Source organism: Pseudophryne corroboree, chromosome 4, assembly GCF_028390025.1.
Source record: "Pseudophryne corroboree isolate aPseCor3 chromosome 4, aPseCor3.hap2, whole genome shotgun sequence".
Classification (NCBI taxonomy): Eukaryota; Metazoa; Chordata; class Amphibia; order Anura; family Myobatrachidae; genus Pseudophryne; species Pseudophryne corroboree.
The window spans coordinates 253343115-253364589 of NC_086447.1; the positions used below are offsets into that span (position 1 = coordinate 253343115).

At 46.5% G+C, this 21475-nt stretch overlaps 1 protein-coding gene across 5 annotated transcripts in view; it reads left to right on the forward strand.

The window, feature by feature from the left end:
* TSC22D2 (TSC22 domain family member 2) overlaps positions 1–21475 on the forward strand; it is a 104539-nt gene that overhangs the window by 59571 nt on the left and 23493 nt on the right. The window lies entirely within an intron of this gene.

A 21475-nucleotide genomic window follows, 5' to 3' on the forward strand; every position in this document is an offset into this window, starting at 1 on the left:
CATTGGGAAAAACCAAAGGTGGACATGATGGCGTCTCGCCTCAACAAAAAACTGGACAGATATTGCGCCAGGTCAAGAGACCCTCAGGCAATAGCTGTGGACGCTCTGGTAACACCGTGGGTGTACCAGTCAGTGTATGTGTTTCCTCCTCTGCCTCTCATACCAAAGGTACTGAGAATTATACGGAAAAGGGGAGTAAGAACAATACTAGTGGCTCCGGATTGGCCAAGAAGAACTTGGTATCCGGAACTTCAAGAGATGCTCACGGAAGATCCGTGGCCTCTACCTCTATGAAGGGATCTGCTTCAGCAGGGACCTTGTATGTTCCAAGACTTACCGCGACTGCGTTTGACGGCATGGCGGTTGAACGCCGGATTCTAAAAGAAAAGGGCATTCCAGAGGAAGTTATTCCTACCTTGATTAAAGCTAGGAAGGAAGTGACCGCACAACATTATCGCCGCATTTGGAGAAAATATGTTGCGTGGTGTGAGGCCAAGAAGGCCCCAACGGAAGAATTTCAATTGGGTCGATTCCTACATTTCCTGCAGGCAGGATTGTGTATGGGGCCTCAAATTGGGGTCTATTAAAGTTCAAATTTCGGCCTTATCAATCTTCTTCCAGAAAGAATTGGCTTCAGTGCCTGAAGTACAAACTTTTGTCAAGGGTGTACTACATATACAACCCCCAATTGTGCCTCCAGTGGCACCGTGGGATCTAAACGTAGTTTTGGAATTTCTCAAATCTCATTGGTTTGAGCCTCTCAAATCGGTAGATTTGAAGTATCTTACATGGAAAGTAACCATGCTATTGGCCCTGGCTTCAGCCAGGAGAGTTTCAGAGTTGGCGGCTTTATCGTACAAAAGCCCATATCTGATTTTCCATTCGGACAGGGCAGAACTGCGGACACGTCCTCATTTTCTCCCTAAGGTGGTTTCGGCTTTTCACTTGAACCAGCCTATTGTGGTGCCTGCGGCTACTAGCGACTTGGAGGACTCCAAGTTACTGGACGTTGTCAGAGCATTGAAAATATATATTTCAAGGACAGCTGGAGTCAGAAAATCTGACTCTTTGTTTATCTTGTATGCACCCAACAAGCTGGGTGCTCCTGCGTCTAAGCAGACGATTGCTCGTTGGATCTGTAGCACAATTCAACTTGCACATTCTGTGGCAGGCCTGCCACAGCCTAAAACTGTAAAAGCCCACTCCACAAGGAAGGTGGGCTCATCTTGGGCGGCTGCCCGAGGGGTCTCGGCATTACAACTTTGCCGAGCAGCTACGTGGTCAGGGGAGAACACGTTTGTAAAATTTTACAAATTTGATACTCTGGCTAAAGAGGACTTGGAGTTCTCTCATTCGGTGCTGCAGAGTCATCCGCACTCTCCCGCCCGTTTGGGAGCTTTGGTATAATCCCCATGGTCCTGACGGAGTCCCCAGCATCCACTAGGACGTTAGAGAAAATAAGAATTTACTTACCGATAATTCTATTTCTCGTAGTCCGTAGTGGATGCTGGGCGCCCATCCCAAGTGCGGATTGTCTGCATTACTTGTACATAGTTATTGTTACAAAAATCGGGTTATTATTGTTGTGAGCCATCTTTTTTAAGAGGCTACTTCTTTGTTATCATACTGTTAACTGGGTTCAGATCACAAGTTGTACGGTGTGATTGGTGTGGCTGGTATGAGTCTTACCCGGGATTCAAGATCCTTCCTTATTGTGTACGCTCGTCCGGGCACAGTACCTAACTGAGGCTTGGAGGAGGGTCATAGGGGGAGGAGCCAGTACACACCATGTGATCCTAAAAGCTTGCTTTTGTGCCCTGTCTCCTGCGGAGCCGCTATTCCCCATGGTCCTGACGGAGTCCCCAGCATCCACTACGGACTACGAGAAATAGAATTATCGGTAAGTAAATTCTTATTTTTTGGGGGGGTTTTTTTTGTGTGTTTTCGTAAAGTGACATAGAACCCCAAATAGTGCGCAGCGTCCCCCTCGCTTAGGACAAGGTGCCTCGCTGTGCTTGGCACGGGTTACTATTCCCAATCGTAGTCCACATGGATCGTAAAGTATGAAAAAGTTTTAAAAAAATAAAAAAAAGTGAAAAAACATATGTCGACCTAATGACCGTATCCCCTGTGTAGGATGTACTATCAAAGTCCAGCAGAATGTTACCAGGCTGTAGCCGGAGCACGGGGAGAGGGTAAGGCATCGGTTCCACTTAGCAGGGTATACGTGAGACACGGCTGCACTGTTTTGGGATGGAGACTACTGAACAGTCGCTGCCATCTTGAGTGCACCAGCGCTAGGCCTTGGGAATCATAGGCTCCAGGGCTGTAGTATGGGGCCGCGATCCCCAGGGTTGATGTCAGCAGTGGAGAGTAAGACGCTCCCTTGGTCGACCCTCCCCCCTGTTTATTACCAGTTTCCTCAGAGTTTGCCGCCATGAACTGAGTTCCCGCTTCCGTCTGAGACACTGTGACTGGTGCGTCGGTGCGCACTTGGGCGTCTGTTCACAGTAGGTTCACGGGGTTGTGTACACTAATAGTGAACGCTGAGTGGATCCAGACGCTAACGTATTGATTGATCCCGGAAGCATGGTGAAGTCTCCCTGTATCCCACTCTCCTGAGCCGGGTGATACAGCACTAAGTCTATCTACCTTTTTGCGTACGAATAGTTGGATAAGTGCCTGATGCATATGAGTCTGTAAACTATTGCTGCTGTTTCTTTCGCTGTGCGACTGAATACGTTTAAACTCCCTATATAAGGTAATGCAGTAATATGTTTCTCCTACATACTTGAAATGTATCTGTAGTTGATGGTGTTCATATTGCTTATTATAATAATGTATAACCTGTGACTGATTGCTACCGTGATTGCTGACTATACTATAATTGTGAGTTCTGTGTATTCCGATCCTCGATGCTGGTGCAAAGCAGCGCGGAATCAGATTGTATGTCACTTTTAACAAATTTTAAAGTGATTGCAGTCACAAACTGTGTAGTTAACACTATACAGATGTGTGATTTATGTCTGAGATGCAAGGGTGAGGAGGATACAGCAGCACCTACACATTTCATGTTTGTGTTGCAAAGCTGGGTTAACCTCTCAGGATCTGATTCAAAATGGATAATGTTCAAATTGTTTTTTAGCTTTCACCAAAGCCCCTTGAACAATCCAAGGAGGCAGGCACAGGTTCAAAGTGGACCCCCCCCCCCCCATGGACTACTTTTCCACAGACATTATCCAGTATAGCTGAGCAGATAGTGCCAGCTCATATGCCACCCTTACATGCAACATTCCACCTGGGGTTTATCACATCCAGTACAGGAATCGGCAGCCTCTCAACAAAATGGGCTGAAAGGCCAGTGGTAAGTAAATCAGACATGGAACAACATCTTCACAGTCTACACATGTTTCAGATGAGGACTCATTGCACTCCGGGTCTGCATACAGAGACGTGGATGAAGGTCTCGGATCAGTGGACATATCTGAGCTAATTAGTGCTATGAAAGCCATTCTATCCTTAGAGGAGGCAGCAGTGCCTTTTGTTAAAATCTAAGGCACCTGTGTTTAAACGTCCCAAAACAGTTAGGACTGAGTTTCCAGGGTCAGAACAGCTGACTGAAAGTATGCAAGAAGCTTGGGTTACACCCAGTAAGAAGTTTAGAATTCCAAAAATAATGAATTCCAGTTATCCTCATCTGGCTGGGGACTGTTTAAAAAGTGATGTGGCACCCAAAGCAGATACACATGTCATTTGATTGGTGCCAAAATCTACGTTTACCTCTGCCTTCAACATCATTTAATGATGTTACAGATTGGAAAATAGATGGTTAGTTAAAAACCATTTTCTCCTTGTCTGGAGCAATCCTAAGACCAGCCATGGCTTCAGGTTGGATGGCAAAAGCAGTGGCATCCTTGGTGGATGCATTGGAAGATGATCTTTCATTGGCATCTAGAGAGCAAAAATCCCATTTCTCTGACGTCCTAGTAGATGCTGGGACTCCGTAAGGACCAGGGGGATAGCGGCTCCGCAGGAGACAGGGCACAAGAATAAAAGCTTTAGGATCAGGTGGTGTGCACTGGCTCCTCCCCCTATGACCCTCCTCCAAGCCTCAGATTTTTGTGCCCGAACGAGAAGGGTGCAGGCTAGGTGGCTCTCCTGAGCTGCTTAGAATAAAAGTATATTTTAGGTTTTTTATTTTCAGTGAGTCCTGCTGGCAACAGGCTCACTGCATCGTGGGACTAAGGGGAGAAGAAACGGACTCACCTGCGTGCAGAGTGGATCGGGTTTCTTAGGCTACTGGACATTGGCTCCAGAGGGACGATCACAGGTTCCGCCTGGATGGGTCCCGGAGCCGCGCCGCCGGCCCCCTTACAGAGCCTGAAGAGCGAAGAGGTCCGGTGAAATCGGCGGCAGAAGACTATCCTGTCTTCAGACTAAGGTAGCGCACAGCACCGCAGCTGTGCGCCATTGCTCTCAGCACACTTCACACTCCGGTCACTGAGGGTGCAGGGCGCTGGGGGGGAGCGCCCTGAGACGCAATATAACAGATAATACCTTAGGTTGGCTAAAGAATACATCACCTATAGCTCTTGGGCTATATGGATGTATTTTAACCCCTGCCATTTTTTACAGAAAAAGCGGGAGATAAGGACGTCGTGAAGGGGCGGAGCCTATCTCCTCAGCACACAAGCGCCATTTTCCCTCACAGCTCCGCTGGAAGGACGGCTCCCTGACTCTCCCCTGCAGACTTGCTACTGAATCAGGGTAAAAAAGAGAAGGGGGGGCACTATTGGCAGCTAAAAACTATATAAACAGCAGCTATAAGGGAATAACACTTATATAAGGTTATCCCTGTATGTGTGTGTATATATATATATATATATATATATGTGTGTATATGTGTGTATATGTGTATATGTATGTGTATATATATATATATATATATATATATATATATATATATATATATATATATATATATAATATATTATAGCGCTTGGTGTGTGCTGGCAGACTCTCTCCCTCTGTCTCTCCAAAGGGCTTGTGGGGTCCTGTCCTCTATCAGAGCATTCCCGGTGTGTGTGCTGTGTGTCGGTACGTGTGTGTCGACATGTATGAGGAGGAAAATGATGTGGAGGCGGAGCAATTGCCTGGGTTAGTGATGTCACCTCCTAGGGAGTCGACACCTGACTGGATGATCGTATTTAAAGAATTAAGTGATAATGTCAGAACTTTGCAAAGAACGGTTGATGACATGAGACAGCCGGCAAATCAATTAGTGCCTGTCCAGGCGTCTCAGACACCGTCAGGGGCCCTAAAACGCCCGTTACCTCAGTGGGTCGACACAGACACAGATACTGAGTCTAGTGTCGACGGTGAGGAGACAAACGTAATGTCCAGTAGGGCCACACGTTACATGATCACGGCAATGAAAGAAGCATTGAACATTTCTGACACTACAAGTACCACAAAGAAGGGTATTATGTGGGGTGTGAAAAAACTACCAATAGTTTTCCCTGAGTCAGATGAGTTAAATGAGGTGTGTGATAAAGCGTGGGTTTCCCCCGACAAAAAACTGCTAATTTCTAAAAAATTATTGGCACTATATCCTTTCCCGTTAGAGGTTAGGACACGTTGGGAAACACCCCCTAGGGTAGATAAGGCGCTCACACGTTTATCTAAACAAGTAGCGTTACCGTCTCCTGATACGGCCACCCTCAAAGAACCAGCAGATAGAAGGCTGGAAAATATTCTTAAAAGTATATACACACATACTGGTGTTATACTGCGACCAGCAATCGCTTCAGCCTGGATGTGCAGTGCTGGCGTCGCGTGGTCGGATTCCCTGACTGAAAATATTGATACCCTGGATAGGGACAATATACTGTTAACTATAGAGCATTTGAAGGATGCATTACTATATATGCGTGATGCACAGAGGGATATTTGCACCCTGGCATCAAGAGTAAGTGCTATGTCCATTTCTGCCAGAAGAGCGTTATGGACGCGACAGTGGTCAGGCGATGCGGATTCCAAACGACATATGGAAGTATTGCCGTATAAAGGGGAGGAGTTATTTGGGGCTGGTCTATCGGACCTGGTGGCCACGGCAACGGCTGGAAAATCCACCTTTTTACCCCAGGTCACTTCACATCAGCAGAAAAAGACACCGTCTTTTCAAACTCAGTCCTTTCGTTCCCATAAGTACAAGCGAGCTAAAGGCCATTCCTTCCTGCCCCGGGGCAGAGGAAGGGGAAAAAGACTGCACCATGCAGCCGCTTCCCAGGAGCAGAAGCCCTCCCCTGCTTCTGCCAAGTCTTCAGCATGACGCTGGGGCTTTACAAGCAGACTCAGACATGGTGGGGGCCCGTCTCAAGAATTTCAACGCGCAGTGGGCTCACTCGCAAGTGGACCCCTGGATTCTACAGGTGGTATCGCAGGGGTACAAACTGGAATTCGAGGCGTTTCCCCCTCGCCGGTTCCTGAAGTCTGCTCTACCAAAGTCTCCCTCCGACAGGGAGGCAGTTTTGGAAGCCATTCACAAGCTGTATTCCCAGCAGGTGATAATCAAGGTACCCCTCCTACAACAGGGAAAGGGGTATTATTCCACGCTGTTTGTGGTACCGAAGACGGACGGCTCGGTGAGACCAATTTTAAATCTGAAATCCCTGAACACTTACATAAAGAGGTTCAAATTCAAGATGGAATCACTCAGAGCGGTGATAGCAAACCTGGAAGAAGGGGACTATATGGTGTCTCTGGACATCAAGGATGCTTATCTCCACGTCCCAATCTACCCGTCTCACCAAGGGTACCTCAGGTTTGTAGTACAAAACTGTCATTATCAGTTTTCAGACGCTGCCGTTTGGGTTGTCCACGGCACCTCGGGTCTTTACCAAGGTAATGGCCGAAATGATGATTCTTCTTCGAAGAAAAGGCGTCTTAATTATCCCTTACTTGGACGATCTCCTGATAAGGGCAAGGTCCAGGGAACAGTTAGAAGTCGGAGTAGCACTATCTCAGGTAGTGTTACGTCAGCACGGGTGGATCCTAAATATTCCAAAATCGCAGCCGATTCCAACGACACGTCTACTGTTCCTAGGAATGATTCTGGACACAGTCCAGAAAAAGGTGTTTCTCCCGGAGGAGAAGGCCAGGGAGTTATCCGAGCTAGTCAGGAACCTCCTAAAACCAGGCCAGGTGTCAGTGCATCAGTGCACGAGGGTCCTGGGAAAAATGGTGGCTTCTTACGAAGCAATTCCATTCGGAAGATTCCATGCAAGAACGTTTCAGTGGGATCTGCTGGACAAATGGTCCGGATCGCATCTTCAGATGCATCAGCGGATAACCCTGTCGACAAGGACAAGGGTGTCTCTTCTGTGGTGGCTGCAGAGTGCTCATCCTACTAGAGGGCCGCAGATTTGGCATTCAGGATTGGGTCCTGGTGACCACGGACGCCAGCCTGAGAGGCTGGGGGGCAGTCACACAGGGAAAAAATTTCCAGGGCTTGTGGTCAAGCATGGAAACATCTCTTCAGAAGCTGCAAGGATTCTTCGCTGGGCGGAAAATCATGTGATAGCTCTGTCAGCAGTATTCATTCCGGGAGTGGACAACTGGGAAGCAGACTTCCTCAGCAGACACGACCTTCACCCGGGAGAGTGGGGACTTCACCCAGAAGTCTTCCACCTGATTGTAAACCGTTGGGAAAAACCAAAGGTGGACATGATGGCGTCACGTCTAAACAAAAAACTAGACAGATATTGCGCCAGGTCAAGGGACCCTCAGGCAACAGCGGTGGATGCTCTGGTGACACCGTGGGTGTACCAGTCAGTGTATGTGTTCCCTCCTCTGCCTCTCATACCAAAAGTACTGAGAATCATAAGAAGGAGAGGAGTAAGAACGATACTCGTGGTTCCGGATTGGCCAAGAAGGACTTGGTACCCGGAACTTCAAGAGATGCTCACGGAAGACCCGTGGCCTCTACCTCTAAGAAAGGACCTGCTCCAGCAGGGGCCTTGTCTGTTCCAAGACTTACCGCGGCTGCGTTTGACGGCATGGCGGTTGAACGCCGGATCCTGAAGGAAAAAGGCATTCCAGATGAAGTCATCCCTACCCTGGTCAAAGCCAGGAAGGATGTAACCGCAAAACATTATCACCGCATTTGGCGAAAATATGTTGCGTGGTGTGAGGCCAAGAAGGCCCCTACAGAGGAATTTCAACTGGGTCAATTCCTCCATTTCCTGCAAACAGGACTGTCTATGGGCCTAAAATTAGGGTCCATTAAGGTTCAAATTTCGGCCCTGTCGATTTTCTTCCAGAAAGAACTGGCTTCAGTACCTGAAGTTCAGACATTTGTAAAAGGGGTACTGCATATACAACCTCCTTTTTGTGCCTCCAGTGGCACCTTGGGATCTCAATGTTGTTTTGAGGTTCCTTAAATCACATTGGTTTGAACCACTCACCACTGTGGACTTAAAATATCTCACATGGAAGGTGACGATGCTGTTAGCCCTGGCTTCAGCCAGGCGTGTGTCAGAATTGGCGGCTTTATCATATAAAAGCCCTTACTTAATTTTTCATTCTGACAGGGCAGAATTGAGGACTCGTCCTCAATTTCTCCCTAAGGTGGTTTCGGCTTTTCACATGAACCAACCTATTGTGGTGCCTGCGGCTACTAGGGACTTGGAGGACTCCAAGTTACTTGACGTTGTCAGGGCCCTGAAAATGTTTCCAGGACGGCTGGAGTCAGAAAGTCTGACTCGCTGTTTATCCTGTATGCACCCAACAAGCTGGGTGCTCCTGCTTCTAAGCAGACTATTGCTCGTTGGATTTGTAGTACAATTCAGCTTGCACATTCTGTGGCAGGCCTGCCACAGCCAAAATCTGTATAAGCCCATTCCACAAGGAAAGTGGGCTCATCTTGGGCGGCTGCCCGAGGGGTCTCGGCTTTACAACTTTGCCGAGCAGCTACTTGGTCAGGGGCAAACACGTTTGCTAAATTCTACAAATTTGATACCCTGGCTGAGGAGGACCTGGAGTTCTCTCATTCGGTGCTGCAGAGTCATCCGCACTCTCCCGCCCGTTTGGGAGCTTTGGCATAATCCCCATGGTCCTTACGGAGTCCCAGCATCCACTAGGACGTCAGAAAATAAGATTTTACTTACCGATAAATCTATTTCTCGTAGTCCGTAGTGGATGCTGGGCGCCCATCCCAAGTGCGGATTGTCTGCAATACTTGTACATAGTTATTGTTAACTAAATCGGGTTATTGTTGTTGTGAGCCATCTTTTCAGAGGCTTCTTCGTTGTTATCATACTGTTAACTGGGTTCAGATCACAAGTTGTACGGTGTGATTGGTGTGGCTGGTATGAGTCTTACCCGGGATTCAATATCCTTCCTGATTATGTACGCTCGTCCGGGCACAGTATCCTAACTGAGGCTTGGAGGAGGGTCATAGGGGGAGGAGCCAGTGCACACCACCTGATCCTAAAGCTTTTATTCTTGTGCCCTGTCTCCTGCGGAGCCGCTATCCCCCTGGTCCTTACGGAGTCCCAGCATCCACTACGGACTACGAGAAATAGATTTATCGGTAAGTAAAATCTTATTATTGCACATATTAAACAGGTGGCTATTTTTTAATGGAAGCAGCAGCCTTGGATATGGGTACAATTGCCTCTCAAGCATCAGCTTCAGCAGTACCAGCTCGCAGAGCAGTTTGGCTACCTACATGGAAAACTGACTGAATCTGAAAAGGTTCAAGAGTCTTTGCCATTAACTGGAGATATTATTTTTGGCAGATAATTAAACAGTATTTTGGAATCAGAAGCAGACTCCAAGAAGATGAAGTTTCCTTCTGCATTAAAATCCAAGCCTAGGTTTCCAGCTTTTTGGACTCAAGGAAAAGCAAAAGGAAAGGGTTATGGCAGAGAGTCTCGCTCTAACAAGTCTAGTAAGACTAAGAAGCATTGGGCTACCAGACGGTCTGCTTTCAAGTCAGAAGATAAGCCATCAGCCTGATGGTGCGGCCCTCCACCTGGGGGACCCCAGGGTGGGAGGCCTACTTTTTGATTATGTACAGATCTGGTGGCAGTCCACCACGGATGCCTGGTTGCAAGAAGCGGTATCTCCGTTATGTATTTTGATTTCAGGAAACACCCTCCTTAAAGGTTTTTTTGTAACAGCCTGTCCTCTGTGGAAATGAAGGCCAGGGCTTTGCAAGAGGCAGTTCAGAAGTTGCTTCAGTCAGGAGTGCTAATTCCAGTTCCTCCTGCACAATGAGGACAAGGTTTTTATTCCAACCTGTTTCTAGTCCAGGAGCCAAATGGATAGTTCCGGCCCATACTCAATCTTAAAGTGCTGAACAAGTACAATTGGGTGCCTCTGTTTCATATGGAGACTCTACGTTCCATTTATTTTGTCCATTGAGCCAGAGGATTTTATGGTATCCCTGGATATCCAGGATGCTTAGCTACATGTTCCTATAGCGCTGACCCATCCGCGTTATCTCAGGTTTGCTATCCTCCAGCAAAATTTTCAGTTTCAGGCCCTACCATTTGGACTGACCACAGCTCCCATAATATTCACCAAAATTATGGTGGTAGTGGCGGCTTGTCTCCGTCAGCAGGGGATAAGGATTTTTCCATACCTCAACGATTTATTAGTCCTGGCACAGTCTTAGGATTTGCTTCAGTGTCATCTGCAACCGACAATAGGGGTGTGGGTTGATAGACAGTGTCTAGTTAGACAGTCAATAGATAGACACCATATGTTAGACAGACATTAGGTCGACACCATGTTTTTTGCTTTTTTGTAGCTTGTCCTCTGAGACCCCCAATTGTAGACTGGCATACTCGCACGAGGCAGCTTCACTCGCCACGCTCCGAGTTTGCTGTGCTTGCCACAAGGTTTATAACCAACTCTATGCCGTCATGGATAGAGAAGGTATGAAATAGTTCAAATACATGTTTAAATAAAAATAAAAAAAATTGTCAACCATCTTCATGTCGACCTTTTTGACCCTGTCAACTTAATGTCTGTCCAGCATATGGTGTCTATATATTGACTGTCTAACTAGACACTGTCTATCAACTGGATACCAGACAATAGACTGGACACGGTTGGCTCATAAATTTAGGCAGTGTCATCCCTGGTTCATTCACAACAGATGATTCGCTTGGGGGCTGTGTTAGATTCAGGTCGTCAGAGTAATTTTACCTCCTGCACAAAATATCTAAGATTCAGTCAAGAATTCAGGAGCTGCTACACAGTCAAAGGGTATCCATTCACAAAGCAATGCTTATGATGGGATTGATGGTGTCGTCATTCGACATGGTGGAGTACGCTCAGTTCCACTCGAGGCCTCTGCAACATCTGATCCTTTCCAAATGGAATGGGTTAAATCAGACACTAAAAACTCTAGACTATGACTATGGTTCTACCTCTGGAAGTAAAGAGGTCATTAGCCTGGTGGCTACAGACATCCCATCTGGACAAGGGAAGACCCTTTTGGATATCGATTGGGAAATTCTGACAACGGATGCCAGCCTTCAGGGCTGGGAAGCGGTGTCAGAAAGGAGTTGCTTCCAGGGGCAGTGGACCAAGGAAGAAAGTTGCCTGCCAATAAATATGTTGGCACTTCGGGCCATATATACGTCACTTATTCAGGCAAAGGACATTGTTCAGGGAAAACCAGTTCAAATCCTCTCGGACAATGCAACGGTAGTAGCGTACCTCTTCCATCAGGGAGGAACTCACAGCCAAAACACAATGAAGAAGATAAGTCACACATTAAAGTGGGCTGAACGTAGTCATCCAGCCTTGTCCGCAGTGTTCATTCTGGGAGTCCTAAACTGGGAAGCAGATTTTCTCAGTCGACACACCATTCACGCAAACGAATGGGATTTACACCCAGAGGTCTTCCAAACTTTGGTAGACAAGTGAGGGTTACCAGAGAAGTCTCATGGCGTCACGTCAGAACAACCAAGTTCCCGCATACGGGTCAAGAACAAAGAATCTCAGAGCGACCTTTGTGGATGCCCTGTCTATGAGATGGGACTTTCGTCTGGCCTATGTGTTTCCACCAATCGCCCTGTTACCCAGGGTGATGCAAAAGGCAAAACAAGGAAGGGGCACTGTGATATTATTAGCTCCGGCTTGGCCCAGAAGACAGTGGTACACAGATCTGCAGAGGCTGTCGATGGATGCTCCATTCCTACTACCTCAACGTCAAGATCTACTGTCTCGGGGTCCTTGCTATTACAAGCACCTGGATCGACTGTCTTTGACGGCGTGGCTCTTGAGACTTCCATCCTGAAAGCAAGAGGATTCTCACAACAGGAGCTCGCATTTATCACAGAATATGGCAAACCTATATTCAATGGTGCAGTGACCGGAAAAAAATTGACCCTAAGTTTCTGAGTTTTCAGAGTCCTAGCATTCCTTCATGCAGGAATGGACAAAGGTCTACGTATGGCTTCCTTGAGAATGCAGGTGTCGGCGTTGACTGTATGGTTACGAAAGAAAATTGCTAACATACAGGATGTGCGCACTTTTTTTTTTTTTTTTTTTTTTTTTCCAGGGAATGCTTCACATCCAACCTCCCTTTGTTCCTCCTACAGTGCCTTGGGACTTAAATTTAGTCCTAAAGGCCCTTCAAGTTGCCCAATTTGAACCACTAAAGCGAGTGCATCTTAAATGGTTGACAGCTAAAGCTCACTTTCTACTGGCTATTGCTTCAGCTAGAAGAGTTTCAGATTTAGGGGCATTATGTCGCCCTCCTTTTTCTGATTTTTATATCAAGATGGAGAGTTTCTCAGAACCAGATCTTTTTATCTTCCTAAGGTGGTGTCTAAATTCCTCCTTAATGTAGAAATTGTGGCACTGGCCTTTCAAGGCCCGGACCTTTCTGCGGGAGATGCATCGTTGGACGTAGTCTGTGCCTTAAGGGTCTACGTGGATCGTACCAGTGCCATCAGAAAAACAGACACTCTTCATTCTCTACGGATTTCACAAGAGAGGATGGCCTGCTGATAAGCAGACACTGGCGAGGTGGCTTCTGATTATTTCAGAAGCCTATTCTCAAGCTCATTTCCCTGTTACGGCTTATGTCTCTGCTCACTCTCTATACGTAAGGTAGGTCCGTCATTGGCAGCACAACGTGGTCGTTCAGCAGAACAGATATGTAAGGCAGCTACACAGTCTTCCATTAACACATTCATTAGACATTATGCCTTTTGATACCTTTGCCTCTCAGGATGCTGAAAATTGGGCAAAGGATTCTCCTGTCCAATCAGGTGCGTCCCCACCACAAACTTTGCTTTGCGACATCCCAATGTTATCCTGGGGACCCTGCAGGAGAAATATACGTTATGGTAAGACCTTACCGTTGATAACGGTATTTCTCCTAAGTCCACAGGGATCCCACCCTGACGCACCTGATTTGAGGATCCTTTTACTCACTAACCTCTTCCTTCTTGTACGGAAGGGTGTGCATGTGTGTTCTTCTCACCTGATTAGGGCTTTCTATGATGCTCCTACCTTGAGCTTTGGAAAACAACTGATTTGCCTGAGCCAGGAGGCGGGGATATAGGGACGGGCCTGTTGCATTCTGGGAGGCCTAAAGCTTTGATCGTTTGGTGCCAATCTGCTGTCGCTACCTCGTATCCCAATGTTATCCTGTGGATCCTGTGAAATTAGGAGAAATAGAGTTATCAACGATAAGTCTGGCATAACGATTATTTTTACTATGTGGGCATAATATGGTGATAGGCATAACTGCGGGGGAATAGTATTGACTGACACTACTGTGGGTGTGTAGTATTGTGACAGGCATTACTGTGGGGACTCATGGTGCAAGGGGCATAATGTAGTGTTGCTCAGTGTATGGTATATATACATACATACATACATACATACATACATACATACATACATACATACATACATACATACATACATGTTGAGTATCCCTTATCCAAAATGCTTGGGACCAGAGGTATTTTGGATATCGGATTTTTCCGTATTTTGGAATAATTGCATACCATAATGAGATATCATGGTGATGGGACCTAAGTCTAAGCACAGAATGCATTTGTTTCATATACACCTTATACACACAGCCTGAAGGTCATTTAATACAATATTTTTAATAACTTTGTGTATTAAACAAAGTTTGTGTACATTGAGCCATCAGAAAACAAAGGTTTCACTATCTCACTCTCACTCAAAAAAGTCCGTATTTCGGAATATTCCGTATTTCGGATATTTGGATATGGGATACTCAACCTGTATATATTTACTTACTTACTTACTTACTTACTTACTTACTTACTTAGACTCAAGGATGAAGTTATGAGTCAACACAAATATACAATGACCGCTTTGAGGTTTACATAGTCTCTAGGTTGGCCCCATTGAGGGGAAAAAGCACGGATTCCTACAATTGGAGGCTGTAAAGGTACTTTTTCAGGTCCCTGCCATTGTGTAGTATTAGGTAATGGTAAGTGATCACGTGTTTTATGTATTCATTATGCCAGTGGTTTCCAAACTCTTTTTAATCACTGTGCCCTAGAGTATCCATTTTTTTCACGGCACTTCTAGGCCAAAAGTGTCTATTGAGAAATTCAGCAAGAAATATTAAGTTAAGTTGTGTTTATATGTCATTCTCAGGCTCAGTTGTGTGCTGAAGGACAGGATTTGCTTCTGTTTGTACACATTTTTTTAGGATTGCCAAGCACCAGTTTTACCTATTACATTGACCATAAATAATTTTAATTGGTCCTTGACCACCAACCCAGGGCACCCCTGCAAGTGTCCTGTGGCACAGCACACAGTTTGCGAACCACTGCATTATGCAATACGAGTTGTCATTTAGCAATAACCCTGAATGCATGGATATGATCCTGTGTGACTTGCATTTAAGCATATGTAGGTTGAGGTGGCAGTTTATTTTCCAGACACTTGGCATGCCTATGTACTTGGGGTATTATGGGTCTATATGGCACAGGTGTATGCAGATTTTATATTGTTAGTGGGGGCACATATAGGTTACTGTAAAGATAATCCTTGTTAAATTGTATACGGACTACTCAGGTCCCATGTTTGTTTGTTTTTTTAAGGAGCAATAAATAAAACAAGAAGTAAATTAATGTAAATCTAAATGCTTTGTTCAAATGTTGTTGCTTGGTAAGAATGTTAAAATCATTCCTTTTCAGGATAATTTGGCCCTCTAATTCACTAACATTTAATAATGCAGACTTGCAAAGGTAGGTAGGTTTACCGTGCACAGTTCCTTATGTGTTCTGTTTTACGGAGTATTTATAGCACAAGAAATGGAAAATGTCACCCAGGAGTCCAGTTTCCCCTCCATAGTGCATCATCAGTGTGGTCAAATTGGCAGAAGAATGTCTAAAACCTGCAATAGGTTCCATACCCTCTTATTTAAAAAATGGGGAGATGCAGGGGAGGATTTATAACGAAGTGCTCAGACTAGTAAAATGCATATTTGAAAGTGTAACCTTTTATTTTATAATACACAACTGTGACATTACATTTAACATAGTTGCAGGGTTGGCCGATTAAACCAAATGTATATTTTGCTGTGAGGATTTTTAACGAAGTGCTCAGAATAGTAAAATGCATATTTGAAAGTGTAACCTTTTATTTTATAATACACAAATGTGACATTACATTTAACATAGTTGCAGGGTTGGCCGATTAAACCAAATGGGTTTTTTTTTTTTTTTTTGCTTGTATATTTTGCTGTGACTTCTTAAAGCCTATTATACTAAAAACTAGTGTTTTTATTCAAAATGCTGAGTGCCAGTGGCATGCCCAGTGCTAATGCTTAACTCCTCCTCCTTTTTTGTGTTTCTCTAAAACGTGCTTTTGCAGTTTTTCCGTTTTGCATTACTCCGCAGATTATTTAATAATAAGTAGGACTAATGCTTAACATTAGCTTGTTCTTCTTTTCAATTTCATAAGACTCTTCACCTCTCTACAAAACTTCAAACTGGCTCTCAAGGCCCACTTCTATACCAAACCAGTTTCTCATCCTAAACCCTCTGACACGCTTCTTTCTACCCCATCTGGGTCACCTCTGTCTGTCTACCCCATCCCTTTTTAGAATGTAAGCTTTCACGAGCAGGGCACTCTCTTCCCTCGTGCTTTTCCTTCTTTTACTTAATCGATCTTCTATTCAATACTCCCTTCGACGGAACCTAATCCCTCGGTTTTCTATTGCCCTGATACTTATTTCAGTGCAGTCTCCTGATGCTGCTGTGTTTATATACCCTGTACTTGTCCTATATTGTCTTGAATTGTAAGTCAAGTGTTCTGCAGTGCCTAACAAAGTACATAAACAAATGAACAAATTAAGACCTGTGACTTACAAGCAAGACAATACAGGACAACTACAAGGTATATAAACAATGCTGCATCTGTGGACAAGACACTGAAATAAGAATCAGGATGGCTGTAACCGCGTGCTAGGTGCTGTTGTAAGGAGTATGGTGTAGAAAATAGTCTGAGTAAGAGAAGGAAAAGCGCATGATAAGCAGTCACCCTGAGTGACAGGCGGATGGATTGCAAGGTACAAAAGGAGACCAAATAGAAAACAAATGTATCTTACAGGATTTGTTATAAAATCATTCACAAGTAACTATGTATTAATGTTTAGTCTGCATATATTCAGATGTATTGGGAATAATAAACTGTAGAAAATTGGTTTTGTTGAAACACGTAAAATAAATGAAATCAAAGCCTTATATCATTGTTAGCAAGCATTCAAACATGCTTGATCAAGGTTTCTCTGACATCCTAGTGGATGCTGGGAACTCCGTAAGGACCATGGGGAATAGCGGCTCCGCAGGAGACTGGGCACAACTAAAGAAAGCTTTAGGACTACCTGGTGTGCACTGGCTCCTCCCTCTATGACCCTCCTCCAGACCTCAGTTAGAATTTTGTTCCCGGCTGAGCTGGATGCACACTAGGGGCTCTCCTGAGCTCCTAGAAAAGAAAGTATATTTTAGGTTTTTTATTTTCAGTGAGATCTGCTGGCAACAGACTCACTGCTACGAGGGACTTAGGGGAGAGAAGCGGACCTACCTGATTGCAGCTAGCTTGGGCTTCTTAGGCTACTGGACACCATTAGCTCCAGAGGGATCGAACACAGGCCCAGCCTCGGTCGTCCGGTCCCGTAGCCGCGCCGCCATCCCCCTTGCAGAGCCAGAAGCAAGAAGAACGTCCAGGAAATCGGCGTCAGAAGACTCCGGTCTTCATTAAGGTAGCGCACAGCACTGCAGCTGTGCGCCATTGCTCCCTGTGCACACCACATACTCCGGTCACTGATGGGTGCAGGGCGCTGGGGGGGGGGGGGGCGCCCTGGGCAGCAATTAGAGTACCTTAAGAGTCGCAAATCACACATAATATAGCCTAATAAGCTATATATGTGTAAAATACCCCTGCCACATTATGATTATAAGAGCGGGAGAAGTCAGCCGAAAAAGGACCGGGGCTATCTCCCTCAGCACACTGGCGCCATTTTCTCTTCACAGTGCAGCTGGAAGACAGCTCCCCAGGCTCTCCCCTGTAGTTTTCAGGCTCAAAGGGTTAAAAAGAGGGGGAGGGGGGCACTAAATTTAGGCGCAAATCTGTGTATTATAGCAGCTATAAGGGGAAAAACACTGTGGGTAGTGGGAATCCCTGCATTATATAGCGCTCTGGTGTGTGCTGGCATACTCTCTCTCTGTCTCCCCAAAGGACTTTGTGGGGTCCTGTCCTCAGTCAGAGCATTCCCTGTGTGTGTGTCGGTACGGCTGTGTCGACATGTTTGATGAGGAGGCTTATGTGGAGGCGGAGCAGATGCCGATAAATGTGATGTCACCCCCTGCGGGGTCGACACCTGAGTGGATGGACATGTGGAAGGAATTACGTGACAGTGTCAACTCCTTACATGAAAGGTTTGACGACATAGCAGATGTGGGACAGCCGGCTTCTCAGCCCGTGCCTGCCCAGGCGTCTCAAAAGCCATTAGGGCCCCTAAAACGCCCACTACCTCAGATGGCAGGCACAGACGTCGACACGGATACTGACTCCAGTGTCGACGACGATGAGACTACTGTACATTCCAATAGAGCCACCCGTTACATGATTACGGCAATAAAAAATGTGTTGCACATTTCTGATAATACCCTTTTTTGTGGTACCTGGGGTAATATGTTTGGGGAGAAAAAAGCTTCCAGTGGTTTTTCCCCCATCTGATGAACTAAATGTGTGAAGAAGCGTGAGTTTCCCCCGATAAGAAACTGGTAATTTCTAAAAGGTTACTAATGGCGTACCCTTTCCCGCCAGAGGATAGGTCACGTTGGGAGACATCCCCTAGGGTGGATAAAGCGCTTACACCTCTGTCAAAGAAGGTGGCACTACCGTCTCAGCCTGCAGATAGAATGCAGGAGGCGATCCTGAAGTCTGTATATACACACTCAAGCATTATACTGAGACCAGCTATTGCTTCAGCATGAATGTGCAGTGCTGCAGCTGCGTGGTCAGATTCTCTGTACCTTAGACAGGGACACTATATTGCTAACCATAGAGCATATTAAAGACGCAGTCTTATACATGAGAGATGCACAGAGGGATAATTGCCGACTGGCATCTAAAATAAACGCAATGTCCATTTCTGCCAGGCAGTGGACAGGTGATGCTGATTCTAAAAGGCACATGGAAGTTTTGCCTTACAAGGGTGAGGAGTTGTTTGGGGATGGTCTCTCGGACCTAGTTTCCACAGCGACAGCTGGGAAGTCAGCATTTTTACCCCATGTTCCCTCACAGCCAAAGAGCACCGTATTATCAGGTACAGTCCTTTCGGCCCCAGGAAGGCAAGCGGGTTAGAGGCGCGTCCTTTCTGCCCAGAGGTAGAGGGAAAAAGCTACAACATACAGCCAGTTCCCAGGAACAAAAGTCCTCCCCCGCTTCCTCTAAGTCCACCGCATGACGCTGGGGCTCCACAGGCGGAGCCAGGTACGGTGGGGGCCCGTCTCAAGAACTTCAGCGACCAGTGGGCTCGCTCACGGGTGGATCCCTGGATTCTACAAGTAGTATCTCAGGGGTACAAGCTGGAATTCGAGACGTCTCCCCCTCGCTGTTTCCTCAAATTTGCCTTGCCGACAGCTCCCCCGGACAGGGAGGCAGTGCTGGAGGCGATTCACAAGCTGTATTCTCAGCAGGTGATAATCAAGGTACCCCTCCTTCAACAAGGACGGGGTTACTATTCCACAATGTTTGTGGTACCGAAACCGGACGGTTCGGTGAGACCCATTTTAAATTTAAAATCCTTGAACACTTATATAAGAAGGTTCAAGTTCAAGATGGAATCGCTCAGGGCGGTGATTGCAAGCCTGGACGAGGGGGATTACATGGTATCCCTGGACATCAAGGATGCTTACTTGCATGTCCCCATTTACCCTCCTCACCAGGAGTACCTCAGATTTGTGGTACAGGATTGTCATTACCAATTCCAGACGTTGCCGTTTGGTCTGTCCACGGCACCGCAGGTATTTACCAAGGTAATGGCCGAAATGATACTTCTTCGGAGAAAGGGAGTTTTAATTATCCCGTACTTGGACGATCTCCTTATAAAGGCGAGGTCCAGGGAACAGTTGTTGATCGGTGTAGCACTAGCTCGGGAAGTGCTACAACAGCACGGCTGGATCCTGAATATTCCAAAAGTCGCAGCTGGTTCCTACAACGTGTCTACTGGGGATGGTTCTGGATACAGAACAGAAAAAAGTGTTTCTCCCGGAGGAGAAGGCCAAGGAGTTGTCATCTCTAGTCAGAGACCTCCTAAAACCAAAACGGGTGTTTGTGCACCACTGCACGCGAGTCCTGGGAAAGATGGTGGCTTCTTACGAAGCAATTCCATTCTGAAGGTTCCATGCAAGGATCTTTCAGTGGGGTCTGTTGGACAAGTGGTCCGGATCGCATCTTCAGATGCATCGGCTGATAACCCTGTCTCCAAGGACCAGGGTGTCGCTGCTGTGGTGGCTGCAGAGTGCTCATCTTCTAGAGGGCCGCAGATTCGGCATACAGGACTGGATCCTGGTGACCACGGATGCCAGCCTTCGAGGTTGGGGGGCAGTCACACAGGGAAGAAACTTCCAAGGACTATGGACAAGTCAGGAGACTTCCCTACACATAAATATTCTGGAACTAGGGGCCATTTACAATGCCCTAAGTCAGGCAAGAGCCCTGCTTCAACGCCAGCCGGTGCTGATCCAGTCAGACAACATCACGGCGGTCGCCCATGTAAACCGTCAGGGCGGCACAAGAAGCAGGATGGCGATGGCAGAAGCCACAAGGATTCTCCGATGAGCGGAAAATCATGTGTTAGCACTGTCACCAGTGTTCATTCCTGGAGTGGACAACTGGGAAGCAGACTTTCTCAGCAGACACGACCTCCACCCGGGAGAGTGGGGACTTCATCCAGAAGTCTTCCAAATGGTTGTACACCGGTGGGAAAGGCCACAGGTGGACATGATGGCGTCCCGCCTCAACAAAAAGCTAAAATGTTATTGCGCCAGGTCAAGGGACCCTCAGGCGATAGCTGTGGACGCTCTGGTAACACCGTGGGTGTACCAGTCGGTGTATGTGTTCCTTCCTCTGCCTGTCATACCCAAGGTACTGAGAATAATAAGAAGGAGAGGAGTAAGAACTATACTCGTGGTTCCGGATTGGCCAAGAAGATCTTGGTACCCAGAACTTCAAGAAATAATCTCAGAGGACCCATGGTCTCTGCCGCTCAGACAGGACCTGCTGCAGCAGGGGCCCTGTCTGTTCCAAGACTTACCGCGGCTGCGTTTGACGGCATGGCGGTTGAACGCCGGATCCTGAAGGAAAAGGGCATTCCGGAGGAAGTTATCCCTACGCTAATTAAAGCTAGGAAAGAAGTGACCGCAAACCATTATCACCGCATATGGCGTAAATATGTTGCGTGGTGTGAGGCCAGGAAGGCCCCAACGGAGGAATTTCAGCTATGTCGATTTCTGCACTTCCTACAGTCAGGGGTGACTATGGGCCTTAAATTGGGTTCCATTAAGGTCCAGATTTCGGCTCTATCGATTTTCTTCCAAAAAGAACTGGCTTCACTACCTGAAGTTCAGACGTTTGTTAAGGGAGTGCTGCATATTCAGCCCCCTTCTGAGCCCCCAGTGGCACCTTGGGATCTCAACGTGGTGTTGGATTTCCTAAAGTCGCATTGGTGAACCACTTAAAACCGTGGAACTAAAATATCTCACGTGGAAAGTGGTCATGCTGTTGGCCTTGGCTTCGGCCAGGCGTGTGTCAGAATTGGCGGCTTTGTCTTGTAAAAGCCCTTATCTGATTTTCCATATGGATAGGGCGGAATTGAGGACTCGTCCCCAATTTCTCCCAAAGGTGGTTTCAGCGTTTCTTTTGAACCAGCCTATTGTGGTGCCTG